Source organism: Schistocerca nitens, chromosome 5 (assembly GCF_023898315.1).
Source record: "Schistocerca nitens isolate TAMUIC-IGC-003100 chromosome 5, iqSchNite1.1, whole genome shotgun sequence".
In the NCBI taxonomy this organism is placed as follows: Eukaryota; Metazoa; Arthropoda; class Insecta; order Orthoptera; family Acrididae; genus Schistocerca; species Schistocerca nitens.
In genome coordinates, this window is record NC_064618.1 from 560,551,481 (window position 1) to 560,561,284 (window position 9,804).

Genomic DNA, 9,804 nt, shown 5'->3' on the forward strand with positions numbered 1-9,804 from the left:
ATTGTGTTCAAAAACTAGAACGAAAATCTAGAACAGAAGAACTGTAACAACTGACACAATGGACTCGGAACATCGAAATAGATTAACACTGTACATTATTTTTATTTTACTTTTGTGGCTGCTATGTTGAAACATTGCATGTGACATAGTTGTTTTGCGAACTTTCGACCTACTTGCACGCTCAAAAATGTCTAAAATGAACTGTAAACTAGAGCAAACCGAATAGTAGGGAAAAATTTAGGATTTACTCAAGAGGAGACAGAATGACTTTTGAAATATATAAATCTTATAGCGGAACATCAAAACTTTGAGAGATGTTCAGCTTGCAAAACTGAGTTATAAACGTGTGGGCTCTTAGTTACTGTCGAATGAAATGTGGAATAGGAAAATGATCAGGTAACTTTTGATTCACAGAAGGAGCAAAGTGATGTAATTACTGCCGAAAATGTTAATGTACCTAACTATGACAGTGTAATTAACTCGTGTAATATCGACTGTGAAAAAATTGACTCAATAGTATAACAAAATTAACCCACAATATCCTGAGCCATATGTGAAAAAACGGTTCTCAGAGATTTACTGTGCGTGGTTTTGTCCCGTGAACGTCTATTACTTAAACCCAAAAGAACCCGTTTTACTTCCAAACTCTTTGAAAGTAATCAACTTAGGGTTTCGAACAAACACCAAAATAACGTAAAACATGGAAACTCCAGTAAATCAGTTCGTAAATAACTAAGGAAGGGGCTACAATTTTGTTCAGTTATAATTTTAAAAGCCAAATAAACTCGCACCTGGTTTTGAGTACGTTGTAATATGACATCCTGTTAAATGTAACCACGTCTTGCATAGCTGTCAGATTCAAAATTCCCACCTATATCGTTCCATATACCAGTAGCGGGTTAGCCGTCTAACTGTGATTACCTGGCGCTGAGAATTTGATGGAGAATGCTACAATTTCCCGATAAACCACGTACCACAACTAAACACGTAAAAGCGTCCGATAATACACATATGCATGAAAACACATCCCTCCAAAACAACACTTAAAAAAGATGCGGTAACAACCACAATAATATAAGTGAATAAGACAGGAAAGTAAATAGTAATAACTACTTGTAAGGGGTAGGCTCAAGAAAGTCAAAACGAATTTCAAACACTGTTTACAGAACTTGCATTCATGAAATTACAGACGAAACTACATGAGTTGCTTTAAGCCATTCCAATGATAGCGTTTGGCATTGCAGGTTATATTTGCGTGTTCAGCGCGATGTAACGTCGTTGGCAGCTCGTCAGTATTGGCGGCGTAATTGACGTATGTTCATCAGACATGATAGGTCAGTGGAGCTATCCTCTTGCTTGGAATATGATTCTCTACGTGGTAATATCATCCTCCGTATCATTCCGTTGGTCACAGCCCGTTTAGACGTAGTTTCTGCTGTACGAATACACGTTCGTAAGTGTACGATTGCAATCTTCCTTTCACAAACGTTTCTGTGTCTAACGTCCCGTACACAGTTTTAAAACAGTTACAATGCACTTTTACATGCCGGCCGCGAAGCTACAGTCCATCCTCTTTTTTGGCCATCACTGTCGCCAAATCACAGCTATGGAAAAACACGTATCACACGTCGCAAACAGTCTCCTCGGCGATAGTTACGTATCAATGCTCATGGTAGCTCATTAAGTTACATAGAATACAATAAATTCAGAGTAAATTAGTTCACGAAACTCAGTTATGTGCTAAAAGTTCGGTTCTCACCACGACCACCACAGGCCATTTGCGTAAGCATTTCCACTGATGTTTGTTGTACCCAATGAAGCTCACAATATTCAGTCTAACATTTTGTGTCGTAACGTCCACATCGGATTTCAGTTTATACCGCCACCAAAAAATAAGAATGCGGTCATTAATTTTCCTGTGCTTCTGTTTATCACGATTACACAACACATGCGCATAAGCCTGACGCCGTACACTCACTCAGTGCAACTATTCGACTCCCAACATCGATAACCCTCTCGCATCACAATTCATCCAACAGTGCTACGTATTATATTTTGTTCGACGCAGCGCATTTCATAAAAGTGTTACAAAGAAGATCAAACACATGAGGACACTTTTGCACACTCAGTTAAAATAGATTCATGTAACAATATTATTAAAGCATAGAACATCTACATTTCATACTACAGAACAAAACAACAAATATTCTAAACCATTAAAAATGTGTGCTGAGTAAATGAATCGGAAGGAAAAAAAGAAGGAAAAAACTGTCTCTCGTAATCAGCAGTATCTTCAAAGGGTGGAGAACTCGATGTTTTAAAGGATGCAGATCATAGTGATGGCGAGATTAAATGTTTTCTGTTAATAAAAGTCGAATATTTAATCGAATAACAGGAATGCTGTCATATTTGGAGTGAGAAAAACTTATGTCTTCAGGTGATGCTCAACATGCGCAAATGAAGTCGGAAGTCCATGACCTGACTGTAAGATCTGAGATGAAACAATTAAGAGAACAGGTAGATTCCGCTGCAGAAAACGAAAAAAAACAATGTGACTTATGTGGAAAATCGTCAAGTATCAAACGTAATTAATGGCAGTGTAATTACTCCGTACAGTAGTTAAGTAGAAGCAAACGTTTATGTGAGGCAATTGGCGTTGAAAATGTTGCAGCCGAAATGCCAAAAGTGGGCAATTTATCAGCAGATTGTACTAAATCCTTCTTGAAACCTGTTTCATGTTGGGAATTAATTTGGAAGAAAGTACTCGAAATTTGAAAACATACTGCTGTGTGAGAATGTTTACAAAATTTTGTGTTCTGCGGGAGTTACGGTAATGAAATTTACAAATTTTTGCGAGCAGTTTGAAAAGGATTGAAGACAAACTTATAGTAATATAGTGAGTCCAGAACGAGATTTTCGCTCTGCAGCGGAGTGTGCGCTGATATGAAACTTCCTGGCAGATTAAAACTGTGTGTCGGACCGAGACTCGAACTCGGGACCTTTGCCTTTCGCGGGCAAGTGCTCTACCAACTGAGCTACCCGAGCACGACTCACGCACCGTCCTCACAGCTTTACTTCTGCCAGTACCTCGTCTCCTACCTTCCAAACTTTACAGAAGTGAGTGATATACATTTTTTTGCAACACTGCAACACATTTGAATCTTATAAGGAACTATATAACTCTGCCACGCCAGTTTCTTGTGCTGATCAGAAACTATGTGCTGATGAACAGAAACAATTTTGTAGTAATACTAAAGACGCCACTGACTGGTATTGTAGACACAGTTACGATGCAAAATTCAGTGGTTTTTAGGTATCATACGTTTCAAGCAAAAGAACTCATGTGTATGCAGAACTGCATTTGTTCGTCATGTAGATATGAGATAAAATTTAACAGTAAAATGCAGAAGCAGAAGCTTGTCCAGAACTACAGGAAAGTTTCCAAATGTTATACTAAAAATGAGACATCCTGGTATAATCTGGTAAAATAAATGTGATATGACCACATTGTGTACAGTTAATACAGTTATGGGTGCCCATAATTCAAGTCTTTATTACTTGAGAGAGGGGTAATGTACTTTTAAACAAAGTACGTTCACTGAGTAATGAGTAAATGCCATGTATGGTGAACAAAGAAGTAAAGTGTCATGTTTGAGAGTTATCCTCCTATATTCACCTAATGAATATTAACAACCCCTGAATATAAAAATTGTTGCCAAGTCTAATGAATAAACAGTAATTAGAATAGTACATCATAACTAATTGAAACAAAATGAGTGAAGCTTATGTATCATAATATGTTAAGTCGAATGTAAAATTAAAGTAAGAACAGGTTAGTTTCCAATAACAGGGAAGCATTATCGAGCTTCAGTGTAAGTAAAATAAACAAATAAACTTGTAGGTGTTTCTAAGAAAGGGCTATCACAATAAATTTATAAATCTACATTTCTTACGCTTTTTGCATTAAATTTTATGTTTTGAAATCTTTTAGAAAGTGTAAGTACAAGGAACAGTCAAATAAAGGCAGGTGAGAGAAAAAAGAATGTAAACTGTTTATTATTTGAAAAATAACTGCCATAGCTTTTAATACATTGACCCTACTGCGAGACCAGAAGGAGAGTGCCTTCATGGACAAATCTTGCAGTATCCTGTTGAACAGGTGTGCAATTCTTCGTCCAAAGCAAATCAATTGCCACAGATGTCTTTCCTTATGGTCACAGAAATACGGAAATTACATGGTGAAACAATGTGTAAGACCTTCCCAGTTGAACGTCTGCAGTTAAGTCTAAACAATCTTGGCAACATATGGGTGGGCATTATCCTACAACAGAATGATACCAGTTGTCAACATTCCTGGGCGTTTGGACTTGATGGCCTGCTTCAGATTTTGCAAACTGTCCATTGAAGCGCTGCATGTAGTACCAACACCCGGTACTGTTGAGAGATGGCATCATTCTGTTACAGGATAGTGCCTGTCCACATAGTCTAAGTTTGTTTCGACTACACTGCAGTAGTTTCACTGGGAATCCCTTACACATATCCTCCATATAGTCCCAATATTTCCTCATGAAATTTTCATATTTTAGGAAGCCGACGAAAGGTACTCATGGTCATCGACTTGCTTCTAACGAAAATGTGCATGCCTGGATACAATAATGGTTGCATAGTGTGACACATCGACCATCAGAAAATCATGAAAACAATAAAAAACTGTAATCATAGCAAAGAATCAAATAATGAAATTTGTGAAATTACAGGTGATTCTATTGCAACTACTACAGATGTTGTTCATCGAGCAAAAAAAAGCTCGAATGGTAAATGCATAAGTAAGAACAATTTTAAAAATGTGTACTCATTTGGAGAAAAGATGCAGCTCTGCCTGGGTATCTGATAATTGCAATAAATAAAACTCATACGCTATTTTCGGTTCTTACTCTTGTTTTATTACATCAATTAAACTAATATATTTCTGACAATTAACTGCAAATACATCCTGCCTGAACCATGGGTAAAACTGCAGTACCTGGGCAGCCACTGCCACAGCAGTATGAATATACACAAACACACAGCGCATTTCAGGGCATTATTTAAATGATTACATAGTTAGCACTGTAATTATTAAAAATAAATCTCTGGCAGTCTGAATAAAGGACACATTATTACAAAATGTACTGACATGTTTTATATAAGCAGAATTTAGGTAACAAAACAATTTTAGATACTAAATCAATAAATAAACTTTCTAAACAATTAATTAAGGAAAACGTTTATGTACATTTTATTGATTCAGTGATTTTTATTACGAACATTCTTCCAGACATACAGACACAACAGTAACAAATTTACACAAACAAAAGTTCTGTAGAAGTTTTATTAAGTATTTTTATGAAAAATTCAGGTTGCCGCAATGGTTTCTGGAAAAGTTGTTTTAAAAAGAATAATGATAATTTGAAGTTTTATTTCATGGTATTCAGTATAATTACAGCTTAAGACAGATGATACATCAGAAGTAGAGAATGGCTATAGTTTATAATAAGCACAATAGTTTACATGAAATCAGACCTATGTATCAGGGTCTATACTGAATTTATGGGATCCGATTGTATACAGCTGTGTACCATTGACCATTCTCAATATCAAGAGCCCCACCAGTATAGGAAGCATGAGTATATGAATGAAAATAATGGAACTGTACAGTATTTAAATTTGATAAGCAAAGAAAAAAATTCTGAAGAACAATTTGCTGAAGGTGAAATGTGATTAAGTAGTGTAAATGGTGTGTCCACAATAATATCTACTTAAATTTCAAAATCTGTCAAAGATTTACAACTGTTGCAAAATTCACAAAACACTGATAATAAGAGGCTGCTATGTGCACAGAATAAAGTAAAAAATTCATAGTTAATTACAAAGTATGCTTTCTACACTAAATAGAAGATGTTTTCATTCCTTTTAATTAATATTTCATATTTTACTTTTAATTTAATGTTTTCCATAGCCAGTAAGAGAACCTCCAATTTCTCACATTACATCTAATTTGTTCCTATCGACATAGTTTTCTACTTTGCTTCTGGTGTTATAATCTGTATATTGTAACTGCAGAACATACATTTCAAACACTAGCTTAAATGATTATCATAGAATTACTTTTATTTTATCACAAATTTCTTTAGTCAATATAGCCAGCTGCTTCAATTGGTTCAAATGGTTATAAGCACTATGGGACTTACCATTTGAGGTCACCAGTCCCATAGACTTAGAACTACTTAAACCTAACTAACCTAAGGACATCACACACATCCATGCCCGATGCAGAATTCGAGCCTGCGACCATAGCAGCTGCGCGGCGCCGGACTGAAGCGCCTAGAACTCTAGAATTGCTCGACCACAGCGGCTCGCTCTAGGCACTGCAGTCCAGAACCACACTGCTGCTACGGTTCGAGTTCTGCCTCGGGCATGAATGTGTGTGCTGTCCTTAGGTTAGTTAGGCTTAAGTAGTTCTAAGTCTAGGGGACTGATGACCTCAGATGTTGAGTCCCATAGTGTTTAGAGCTATTTGAACCGTTTTATTTAATCAATATACATTTTACAGTTTATTTCAGACATTGGTTCATTCTAGTATTTTAAAAATAAGTTGTCCTCAATAATTAAATTTTCACTTGACACAAGTTCTTTTGTTAATTGCCTTCACAAATTACTTTTGTTTGAACATAAATCCATTTGACATGGCTGCTTTAATTTACTCTACTACAATCCATAATACTACATGATTAAACTCGTCATCATCATAATAATCCATCTAATCATTGCTATCCATAAAGTGTCTCAACATGAAAGTAATAATTTACTTACAGTCTGCAAAATGACATCATACTCGTACTGTCTCACAATAAATCCATAGTGTTTCTACATCTCAATGTAATTTCCTCTCACAAAATCACAATATCCTGAAATTAGCCAGACATTCACTTGATCATCATCACAACATAGATAACACTCTGAAGCGCATTACCCAACATTCCTTCATTCAGATCATGGGAAGAACAAATACTATTCACTAATTTCCTTCACCAACTTCTTTCTTGCAAGATTTTTATAGAATTCACGATGTCTGACAGCTTACTTAACTAGTCTTGTCTGACGGTCAACAAATGTCAAAAAGTATACATGGTACAACTAAAAATACCTGCTACAAATGACAAATACTTTTATTTAGCTCTCAGTTTCCAATATAACACAATTATTCCTATACTCTCACATTAGCCATTAGTTCACATCGCCATAGTATGATAGGAGACACCATAAAATTAATCCCCTTGCCTATCCACAATTTCACAACACAGGGAAACAAGGATACTATGACATTGTCGCTATTGAGTCATATGCTGGATATACTATTGACTATCGATTTTTTGACTTCTAATGTATGGTTAATATTTTATTAATTGCACTACAATTATATTTATTGTAAATGATCTGTCAGGCTGAAAGGGTTTTTAGATATTTTATTTTTTTACACTAACTTCTTCAACTTTTATGCTTTACCTAGTCAGGCTAGTGGCTCTCTATATTAGTATTTGTTCTTTTTGTGGTATTTTAAGTATGAATCCAATTTTACATCAGTTTCGATTTATTGCCAGACGCTCGTTTTGCTATGAAGAGTAATTTAAAGAAATACTAATAACTGTCCATGCCGCAATTTAATCATCACATTGGCGACACTGGTTTAATATGCGCTCTAGCTAAAAAAGTGCCCTCTGCTGGCATTAGTCTCTTGTATAAATACCAGACGCGATCTGAGTATTACCAACACGTACCATGTACTCACATTAACTTGAGGATGATTTACATCAGAATATTTTAATCGTATGTATGACTGCTATACGTGTATATATACATTTTATAATTTTATATTTTATGTATCTCTAAGACTTGTTAGACTGAGCGTTAACTTATTGAAACTGTCACTTACACAATATTTATGTTTGGAACAGATCTGATTACGGTAATAAGGTAATAAGGTGTAAGAAATCTGTGTGATCAAGACGGACTTGTGAAAATAAAGTGCCAAAAATGATCACGGACTCATTTACAGACTTTATGTCTTCAATTAATTGTGGAGAAGAAGTGACTGTTTTTTTACAGTGCTCCTCTTGACACATAGTCATATGATAACCTCACTCGATAAAGTATACATGAAATCATATATTATGAAACTGAAACGAGGAAATATTTCAGCACTAGTAAGCACATTGAAAGCTTTCAACTTTGTATTTGAAGTTTCATTCGAAATATTAAATATAATCTTCACACACTGACAACGATTAGTTAAATTAATATAATGTTCTTACTGTTACATGGAGCTAGACGGAACATACAACTTGCGTTGATCCATGAGCAACATATTGTGAAACACTGAACCGTACGTATGGTCACGTGTTTGTCTTGCATTAAGTACTTTTTACATGTTCTGGATTTTTCCAAAAGCCTTTCATCGTCGTTCATCTGTCCACGGTCAATAAATGTTGGCTTGGCAAGAGTTAATTCAGTATCTATTGCTCAAATGTTGTCCATCCAGGGTTCAGTGTGGTACACTAACAGCTGACTGAATATTACTGTGTTCAAGTACTGTCTGTTCTGGACTGACCTCACTGCACTTGTGTGGCAACCTAAGGATGCGTTCATAAAAGGGGGTTCCCTAACTTATATTACACTCCTACTTTCAAGTAGTTACAGAATTGTTACATAATCAAAATGAGGTCACAAAGTTCACCAACTCTTTTACATATGTACAGTTACATTTTGGAAAGGAATAAACAATACAGAAATTAATATGCACGAACATCAGCCACAGTTATGAATCACTTAACACAAAAACTCATAACTAAATGATACTCGTAAAGACAGAATTAAATATGTTCTTCTCATGCATGCGACTGTGCTGTTACCTTACGGTGTCCCAATAAAATCTGAGGTTATACAGGAAGAAAAAGAAACTAGTCACAATTTCTTTAGAAAATGTAGGACAATCGCCCACGAACTATCTTGTATGCATAAAATAGTAATTAAATGTCTAACCATAAGAGACACTTAATAAGTAACGCAACACATTTTTTCCTGGACCAGATTCACTTGAAAAAATGCGGAATTTGTTGTACGACGTCGTGGAATATTCCCTCTTCGGCCCCTATAGTTTCATTTCCAGCGTGTGGTGGTGCTATTCATAGTCTACAAAACAGCATGTGTAATGTACGTATGTTCCAAGCAGTGAGCTGTCACTGATTTTTTTTCAACGGAGAAGCGGAGCATCGCAGTTGTTCATAGGTGCTAGGAGACTGTCTACGGAGACTTGGCAGTGAATAGAAACATGTTGAGTCTTTGGTCGACGAGCCTGTCATTATCGCAACAAAGTCACGCGAACCTTTCCGACCACAGACGTGGCATCTGGCGGCATACGGCCGTGGCTCCTGCAATGTTAGAGCGTTTAGGTACTCTCGTTCGAGGTGATCGACGGATCACAATCTAACACGCGTTGCACAAATTGGCGTCTCTGTTGGTTGTGCTGACGCACACGTCCACCAGCTGCTGTATTAAAAGTCTTATACCCTCTGGGTTCCCCTCCACCTAACATAAGACCATTATGAGCAACGAATGACCACCTGTGTGGAATCGCTTGCGAATGATAATATTTTGTCGAATATCACAGAAGATGAAACATCATCACCTCTCACCAGAAACAAAGCGGCAATCCATGGATTGGCGCCATACCAGCTCTCCTCCGAAGAAAAAGTTCAAAGCCGCTCA

At 36.4% G+C, this 9,804-nt stretch overlaps 1 non-coding gene across 1 annotated transcript; it reads right to left on the reverse strand.

Annotated features, from left to right (window-relative positions):
* Positions 1–2,970: 2,970 nt before the first annotated feature.
* On the reverse strand, positions 2,971–3,045 carry Trnas-cga (transfer RNA serine (anticodon CGA)). The gene has a single exon. It is a non-coding gene; the product is annotated as a tRNA-Ser (tRNA).
* Positions 3,046–9,804: the final 6,759 nt, after the last annotated feature.